Source organism: Semicossyphus pulcher, unplaced genomic scaffold (genome assembly GCF_022749685.1).
Source record: "Semicossyphus pulcher isolate SPU_LCO1_2020_fin unplaced genomic scaffold, fSemPul1.0.p SCAF_17, whole genome shotgun sequence".
NCBI classification, from domain to species: Eukaryota; Metazoa; Chordata; class Actinopteri; order Labriformes; family Labridae; genus Semicossyphus; species Semicossyphus pulcher.
Window position 1 is genome coordinate 26379085 of NW_027211681.1, and position 10007 is coordinate 26389091.

Consider the following 10007-nt stretch of genomic DNA (forward strand, 5'->3'; position numbering starts at 1 on the left):
TAAAGGAGCTAAATGAAAGAGAGGTGAGTGAACTGGTGGATTTTAATGGTTTTACCTCGTCCACACAATCAGGAGAAGCAGAGGAATCACCAGCAAGAGCACCAGAGTCAGCCTGATGATGTTCATGATTAATGTGGAATTCCCTTCAAATAAAGACAGATATGTGATCAACCTCACTCCAACTGTCTGGGAATGAAGACAGGACCTTTTCTTTACATCAGTTATAAGATGCTACTTATTAACATCAATCTGGTCTGGTGAAGTGAACAGGTGTGTGTGTAGCTGAATTCAAAATCTTACCTGCCGCCACAATCAGGTGTAAGGTGGAGTTATGACGTCCTCTTGTGTTCTGGGCTTCACAGTAATAATTCCCACTGTGTTCAGGTCCTGGGTTGCTGATGGTAAAAATGTGTCCTGAAGCTTTTGGTGAGTCATCATGCTCCTTGATCCAGGTGTAATTAGCTGGTGGGTTAGCTTCACTGCTACAGGTCAGAGTCACTGAACTGCCCTCCACTATCTCAGCAGAGGGACTCACTGACACAGAGAGAAGCTTTGGACCATCTGGAGGACAAAATATAGAGAGACAAACTCCATTAATATTTGAATGAATGATTTAAAGAACTTTTGTTCCATGAAAAGAAGAAAAGAGTCGCGTGGCTTACACTGGACATCTACGAACAGAAGTGAAGAATTGATTTCTCCGTAATTATTCGCACACTTGCAGTAGTAGTTCCTTCTATCATCGGAGCTGATGGAGGTAAAATGATAACTTCTCTCTGGTCCTAGAGGCTGTGTTTGGTTCTCCCTGTACCAGGTACATTTAGCTGCTGGTTTAGCATCACTGCTACAGGTCAGAGTCACAGAACTGCCCTCCACTATCTCAGCAGAGGGACTCACTGACACAGAGGGAAGCTTCAGACCATCTGAAAATGCATTAATAAATTAAAATTAAACAAAAACAGACATGAGTAAAACATATAAAAACCAAACATAAATAAAGACAACACTCATGTTGAATTTGATTGATTGAATAGTGAAGAACTATTTTAAGTAAGTAAACATCTTTATGTTGCTTTTTGTTTGAGCTGTTTCACTCACGTTTTACATTTAAAGAGATGTATTTAGATGTATTTTCCCCGTGCTTGTTCTTAGCTTTACAGTTATACTCTCCAGAGTCAGAGGCCTGGATGGACCTGAAGACAAACTGTGACTTTTTAATAAGAAGTTCATCACTCCAAGGTCCAATCTTCTTGTACCAGGTGAATTCAGCTTCAGGCTTAGCATCACTGCTACAGGTCAGAGTCACTGTACTGTTCTCTCTGATTTCACCAGAGGGGCTCACAGACACATCAGGAACCTTTGGAGCATCTGGAGGAGATAAAAATTAAATGAATAATGTGGCCTTCAAGCTGGGCCAGCTCAAGGCGTAGGCCATATAGGCAGTGAGCTAAGGCACCACTTTCTGGAGGCGCTGGTTTAGCGGGCCATCTGATGATCCCACAGCATGCTGTAATGAAATAAAGAGACAGCAGCAGAAAGAGGGGAGAGAAACAGCAGCAGATAATGGAGAAAGAGAGACAGCAGGAGCTGATACGAGGTAAACAGTGAGGACACTGCATGAACTGTATCTGAAAATGAATAAGATAAGGAAAAATATTTTAATATTACAATAAAACAATGGAAACTTTTTCAAATATAGTTAATAAATTAACTTGTCTAAAGTAAAATAAAAACGTTTTTTCAGGTACAAATTTAAAAGACAACAACGTTTATCAAACCAAATTCCTGGTATGTGTAAACCTACCTGGCAATAAACCCAAATTCAGATTCTGATTTAATGTAATTAAGGTTTAAGGTAAAATGGCATCATCCAGGTTGTTCAGAGAAGATCCCCCCGACCTCCATACCAAACAAGTTCCCCTTCCACCTCGATCTGTATAACACTACCAATCAATAGATGATGTTTGAAATGGATAACTGATTTAAAAAATGGCATGCAATATGAAAACCAATGACAAGAGATGATTTGTACCTTCAGTGTCGGCATAATAATCTGTTCACTCACATTTCACATCAATTGAAACGGATCCAGATTCACTTCTCCCCAGCTCGTTCTGAGCTGCACAGTAATACTCTCCAGAGTCTGAGGCTGTGATGGACCTGAAGTAAAGTTGTGTCCCTGGGCTGCGAGGTTGACGTTCCACATGTCCATTCTTCTTGTGCCAGGTGTAAGTAGCTGCTGGGTTAGCATCACTGCTACAGGTCAGACTCACAGAACTGCGCTCCTCTATCTCAGCAGAGGGCCTCACTGATACAGAGGTCCTCTTTGGAGCATCTTGAGATGAAAAAAATATATTTTTAACACGATACGGAAATTTCAATCTACAAATTTGCAGAAGGTCAGAGCTGTCTCTAGTTGTTGGGTTTGCCAAGTAGCCAAAAGCCAGCATGAAGAAAGAACACGTGAGAGAATTAAACCTCAGCGTCTATAAAAGCACGATTCATATAATCTCATTATCTTTCATCCAGGCCTCCACCTAAATGATGTCTCATCACATTCTGCTTAACAAATCCGAATGTTGGATGGATAATTTGCTGTATAGTTAAAAGAGTGTGTCACTTTCTCACTGCCACAGTGCAGTAAACACACAGTGAACCACTGAAACTACAGAAAAAAGCGAATATAATCAGCAAAGTCAGCCTGAATGTTAATTTTTTTAAAGGGTTGTTTCACTCACATTTCACATCAATGCTGGTGTATACAGATGTTGTCCTCCCCAGCCTGTTCCCAGCTGCGCAGTAATACTTTCCAGACTCAGAGGCCTGGATGGAGCTGAAGACAAGCTTTGCTTCTTTACTGAGAGGTTGATAACCACGTTCCTTGTACCAGGTGTATTCAGCTGCTGGTTTAGCATCACTGCTACAAGTCAGAGTCACTGAACTGTTCTCAATAATTTGACCAGTGGGACTCACAGACACAGAAGGATCCTTTGGAGCATCTGGAGGAGAAAACATCTGTTTTAATGTCATGTGGACATTTTTATGCTTAAATTGTCAATACTAACATCCAATAACTGATCAAATATTAGATATACATATCAGACATACAGGTATATTAGATGGAGCCATTTCCCATGAACATAAACACAGAAACATAGCGCTGTGTGGCATCACTTTGTGACAATAGATGATTTGTACCTTCAGTGTCGTCATAATAATCTGTTCACTCACATTTCACATCAATTAAAACAGGTCCAGATTCACTTCTCCCCAGCTGGTTCTGAGCTGCACAGTAATACTCTCCAGAGTCTGAGGCTTTGATGGACCTGAAGTAAAGTTGTGTCCCTGGGCTGCGAGGTTGACGTTCCACATGTCCATTCTTCTTGTGCCAGGTGTAAGTAGCTGCTGGGTTAGCATCACTGCTACAGGTCAGAGTCACTGAACTGCGCTCCTCTATCTCAGCAGAGGGCCACACTGATACAGAGGTCCTCTTCGGAGCATCTTGAGAAGACAAAAATATTCATTTCAACACAATACAGACGTTTAAATCTTCATATGTTCATTACAGAAGGTCAGAGCTGTCTCTATCTGCTGGGTTTGTTTGGCTTCCTGGTTCAGGAGCCAATAGCCGGCATGAAGAAAGAACACGTGAGAGAATTAAACCTCAGTGTCTTTAAAACCACAATTTATATCATCTATTATTTTTCATCCAGGCCTCCAACTGTTGTTATATTCAGCTGAATAAATCAGAATGTTGATGGATAATTTGCTGTATAATTAAAAGAGTGTGTCACTTTCTTACTGACAAACTGCAGTAAACACACAGTGAACCACATGTCTTCATGTCCTCTAAGATTAAGTGTCTTTTATTTTCTGATCAGACTGCAGATTCTCACAGACTGTAGCTGCTTTGAAATGTGAACACTTTGTAGGTTAACGACAGATTAATTTAGCAGTGAAGAATCTTCTCGTTCACCAGCTGCATGCTCCACTACCAACCACTGTCTCACCAGAGTGACTCACTAACACAGAGGGAAGCTTGAATGCATAACCCTGAACAGCGGAGTAAATCTGGGCGCCAACAAAGACTGAAACTACAGAAAAAAGCGAATATAATCAGCAAAGTCAGCCTGAATGTTTCTTTTATTAAGGGTTGTTTCACTCACATTTCACATCAATGCTGGTGTATACAGATGTTGTCCTCCCCAGCCTGTTCCCAGCTGCACAGAAATACTTTCCAGTGTCAGAGGCCTGGATGGAGCTGAAGACAAGCTTTGCTTCTGTACTGACAGCTTGATTACCACGTTCCTTGTACCAGGTGTATTCAGCTGCTGGGTTAGCATCACTGCTACAGGTCAGAGTCACAGCCGTGCCCTCCACTATCTCAGCAGGACTCACTGACACAGAGGGAAGCTTTGGACCATCTGGAGGAAAATATATAGAGAACCTGGTAAAGAAAATTGTACTATGATTTAAGTAGAAAATAAGAGTTAAATAACAGAATATAAGTTGTGTTAGTGACACTGTGGAGTAAACTCACACACTACAGGAGAGCAGTAATCCTCACGTCCTTTAACAGCGCAGGAATATCTGTTTTCATCATTAACAGAGACTCTAAGAGAAGATGTCTCTTCATCCATTTTCACTCCATTACTGAACCAGACATATGAAGGATTATCAGCCACATTACAGCTGCTGTGACACCTCAGCTCTGCCTGAGTTGATGATCCTTCCACCTGCACCTGCAGGTCTGAACATGAGAAGAAAGAAGTGAAATGTTATTTCAAAATAAACCAATAAAGTTCACAGATACAAAAAACCCACAAAGATAAAGTAGTATTCACAAAAAACACCAAATATTCTGGTGAAACTGTTACCTGTGACAGACAAAGTGACTCCAGGTGAACCACTAAAACTTCCACCTGGTTGGTTTGTTGTGAATCTGAACTTGTACTCAGCTGAGTCGCTCTCTCTCAGGTCTGTGATTCTCAGAGTGCAGTCGTTCTCATGAAAAACATACTGAACACGACCTGTGTAGTCTGAGTCTGTCGTCAGATCCACAGGTTCATTGTTTCTCCTCTTAGCAAACCACAGGCTGCTTTGAACTTCAGTAGTTTGTTGATTCATTGTGGATGGGTATGTGTAGGTGCAGGGTATGTCCACTGTTGATCCTTCTAAAGCACAGATCTGAGTGGAAGAGTAAGTCACTCCAAAGCCCTGAACCACTGTAACACAGAGCACATCAGGAAGGAGAATTAAATTCATAACAACAGAGAAAAAGACGGAGATTTCATTAAGGTACTTCTTGTAGGGAGATCCAGAGGCTCCGATTGGAGGTCCAATTGGACTCCAGGTGGTGTCTAGGCCATTGCCTCTGTTAAGGATGATTTTCTCATATTAGAAGCATATTAAAATTACAATGACCTGGATTACTGAGAACCTTCACACTAGCAAATACAGTTTGAGCGCAGAGGAGGGGCGAATGACCGGGTCCTCTCTCGGTCATGAACGAACGAAATGAGTCCCAACAGGTCAGACATTCTGATCCTCGACCACGACAAACTAAGGCGGCGGGGGTATATCTTGCACACATCAGCAGTTCACATATGTTTACAGCACTGATGAACACAAACACAATTTTGTGTTGTTATATTGTGATGATTGAACAAGAAGACCAGTAATGCAATGGGAGACGTATCGTTCATGAACGAGTGAGAGTGAGTGAGTTATGGGTAAACCGGAAATGTCACTGAACGACCTGGTGAACAAATGTAATGAACGAATCTTTCAGCTGAACGAGATCCAAAGATCCGGGTCACTGAAGTGAACGACAGCTGACATCTCTACGGTCAGCTGATTTCATCTGCTGATCATTGCATTTTGCAGAAATATCAGTATCAGCATATATATCATCCAACATGCTCCACTATTAATGACTTTCATTCTTGCAGTGCTGTGAGACAAAGTCATTACACCTCCTGACAAGCAGAGGGTATAACGTTTGTTTCATCAACAGGAGTACCAAGCTCCAAGTTATTCCACTATAATAGAGCTTGAGTGAAGAAATGTAACAGCCTCCTCACTCATGGTTATAAACCAGCACAAAAATGACAATTTCTAACATAAACTTAACAACTTAAACTACTCAGTCAGCACTAGGCGGCAGGCATGATGGGAAATGAGGACGTCCCTATCGCTGCCAGAGTGCGCGTCACAGCTGAGCAGAGCAGCACACACAGCGAAGGGGAGCAGCATATTATCTTTCCCATACAGAACGAAACATTGTGAACAACAAACTCACGTTTAAATCACAGTAATCAGCCAAAGAAAGCTTGCTTTCAGCGCACCGCTGTTTCTACCCTCTGCGCATCTAAACTGCGCAGACGAGATTCCGTGTGTACAGTCTGGCTCTCAGTTAGTTTGAAGTTCGATAGTAATGAAGGTACAGGAGCTTTAAGCTCTATTTTCTGCTAGTTTCACAGCGGTTACGCTCTAAACAACAAGCTTACACGTCTACACCTCCGTACAACCCCGCAGGAAGAGACAGGGTTTTGTTTTAATAAGCCATCGTCGCGCTGCTGCCAGGTGTGTGCGTCTGTCTACTCCGCCCTCCGTCACACCTGCAGCTCCATGCAGCAGTGAGACCCACGCGGACTGTTCTCATTCACAGAACGGCAAATGAAGACGTTTTGTGAAGTCTATTTCAAGTCTCATAAAGAAGTTAAAGTTACGGTGCTACAGACAGACAGAGAGCAGAGCAGAGAGACAGCCATGTCACCGTGATGCTACGTTTTGACTGAGTCCCGACCTGCGGACTGTTGGCTGAGCTCCAGACCTCTGCCCCGCGACAGACAGTCCATAGATCGTCTGAATTTTGTATGTCATGCAAATGTGACAATAACTTTTCAGATTTTGAATGTTATTCTTTTAATTATAACATATAATACCTACAATGAACACAAGTCCAGTATCGGTCAGGCTCTCACAGACGTCAGTAAGTAACTTGATGCGCTGGCAAAGTTGGTTCCCCTTCTTCTCATTAAGGAAATACAGACTTCCGTAACTTAACTCTTAAGTTACTGAATCCTTCAGATGTACCACTGACAGCTCCAGCCTTAGAGAACTACTCGTCATGTGCAATACTCCAAACCTCTCAAAAGTTCATGTAACATGATGCAAACAGATGTTTCATGTGTGAAAACATGAAACACATCTAAAGACTTTGAAACATGAGGATACAGAACAATCTGTAAATACACAAGTGAATATGCTTTAAATGGTTTGTATCATTTAACGTCATATCTCACATTAAATCCAGAAAAGTGCACATTTAGGAAGTCTGTTCTTTTATAAAATGTTTAAAAACATATGAAGCCTGTTCTGAATAAGCTTAATAAATGTCTTACAATGTAAATGAGGATGTACAGTACCTGGCACAACGAGAAGGACGATAACCAACCCACTTGCTGCTGCTGCTGCTGCTTTTAAACTCATAGCTGCTCCTCTCATCCCTGTGTGACTTCAGAGAGAATAAAACACATCAGCAGGGACGGTAAAGAACCTTTGCAAATACATATCAGTCATATCAATGGATAATTCTACTTACAACAGGGAGAGGATGTTCTCTTCACAGAAAATGCTCCTTTGTGGTCATCAGAAGGCAGAAGTCGAGCTGTTAAAATTGTCCGACTTCCTTCCTTGTTACATCATCAATATGCAATATATATCAAGTAGATTTACTGTAACTAACTACATACTGTATCAGGTCACAGTCATTGCAGATTAGGAACAAAAGTAACACAAAGATCAAATGTGTGAAAATGTAGCCAAAGAAATGTGTGAAATCAGCAGCTGATGCAGAGGAGAAGTTACTTGGTGTGTCTGCGGGTGCAAACTGACAGAGCTCCATGTTGACAGAGATGTCTCTCTGACACAGGAAGAGATGCACGTTTAATCATGGTCCCAGGGTAAGGCAAGGGTTCGTTTGCACCAACCTGGTCTCACAGAAATTGTAATAGTACTTTGCACATGCGATGCACGCTGGCTCATAAAGAGTTTTTCCTCTTTATACACTGTGAAAGAGTTGTATATAAATTACCTGGTATTTTCAGCAGATCTTGGACACAATCAATGACTGTTTAAAACGATGGACGACTTGTCTCCCCCTCCTCTTGTTGTAAAAAAAAATACCAAGCCAAAATACACAAAGTACAGCCCCTCATGCTACCAGAATAACACATCTAACTTACCAGAAGAAACAGCAAAGATCCCTCAGAGGAGCTCAGTCTGCAGCAGAACAGCTTCTTGTGTTCTCTGGGGGGTTTTGGCTTCAATTTTGTACAACGTGAGGAGGTGGAGTCCATCTATATATACAGTCATTTGTTGTTGTTTCCCCCTTTTCACTTCTCAGTTTCTCTTTCTTCAGCATCTTCCCAATAATCAAAGTTTTATCTGACCTAATCCTTCAGGGACATATCTGAAGCTCGATGTCTCATCTCTCAACAGTAGAACTGGAAAAGCTTGTGTTTGGCTTCTCTGCAGGCAAACTCAACAACTAGCTAAAAGCATTGTGAAACATTATAACCTAATAAGGCTAAAGCTAACGTGGCTAAGGTGTTAGAAGTAATTAAAAGTGAAACTTGCACATCCTGTATACGAGGAAACAGTGGAGCGGCTATCTGACAAAGTCGGCTGTTTGTTTCATCTTTTTTTAAACAATGAAGATGGACATTTCTACTTCCTTATTAACAATGTGGGGAAAAAGTAAATAAATAAAACCCACTTACCATCTAGCGGTGGGATCGCACGGTTCAGCACGCAGGTGTTCCGCGGACTGGCGTAAAGTTTAACATCATGGTGTGAAGGAAAGTTTTACTTACGTTAAATCCCTATTCAGAGGTACAGTGACAGGAGACAACAAAACATGATGTTTTTGCACCGATGCACAGTTATTAGAGGTGTGGAATTGATGCAGCGTGATGCGGAAGTTGGCGATCATGCATCGATGCAGGCAGTGACAGAACGTAAAGTTTGGGGAGATTAGCGGCTGCAGCACCGCGAGCCAGTGGCGGACTTAGCAATATGGGGGCCCAAGGCGAACACAGGCATGGGGCCCTCCGCATCCTTTGTTCTCCACCTTTTTCAATCCTTATTTATTGAGAGTCTCCTCAGGGAAATTCTGAGTGTCAAAAGCTTTATTTTCTGTATTCAGGTTTATTTTTATGCCCCAGTTTATGATATAAGTGTCATTATTTTTGTAAATGAAAACAAATTAATTCTAATAAATGTCTGGTACTTCAAGCCTGAATGTCACATTCTTGCAGGATTTGAAGGGCCATAATTCACATGGTAGTCTAATGTCGTCCATGCAGAGAGAGAGCTTTACTTCTTCACTGAAGCTGCTCTCTCTGCCTCCTGGCAGGATTATAATGACTTAGAAAGTTTTTACCATAATCGGAGGATTCACCTTACCTTTTATTTCAGCCAAATTTTATTTTATGTTTTGCTGAAAAGCAATTGCAGTTATACTTTTTTTCATGGTGAGTTTTAAAACGGACAATAAATAATGAAATAAATAATATTTAAACATACTGTGCACTAACGGACCTGAAGAGAGCGAGAGGGAGAGAGAGAGAGAGAGAGAGAGCACAAACATAAGAAAAGAAGTGCAGACATAAGTGGAAAACTGGTCATTTGATGATGAAGCCTGATGTAGCTCTGTGTAACTCTCAGGTTTATCAGTGAAGTTTGAACTAAACTGCAGCCTGGAGTCTCTGTTAACAGTGACGGACAGAGTGACGGAGTCAGACGGTGTCCACGTTTAATAATGGCCACAGTCACAGAACATCATATGAGTCTGTCCAGTCTTGATTAAAATCTCTGTTGTTGCTGTCAACTTTTCTCATTTTAGAGCACGCCATGTCTACTTTTCCCTGACTCACTTCTTTTCTCCCTCTGTGTCTTTAAAATAGATGCGCTCGTCAAAACTGTAAATAGGTCCCGGCCCA

The 10007-nt window shown here is 41.6% G+C and overlaps 1 long non-coding RNA gene across 1 annotated transcript; it reads right to left on the bottom strand.

Moving 5' to 3' along the window:
- Positions 1-327: 327 nt before the first annotated feature.
- Positions 328-1351, bottom strand: LOC138595142 (uncharacterized). The gene is made up of 3 exons (XR_011308454.1): positions 1099-1351; positions 663-923; positions 328-561 (listed from the first exon to the last, which is right to left on the bottom strand). It is a non-coding gene; the product is annotated as an uncharacterized lncRNA (long non-coding RNA).
- Between the last annotated feature and the right edge of the window lie 8656 nt (positions 1352-10007).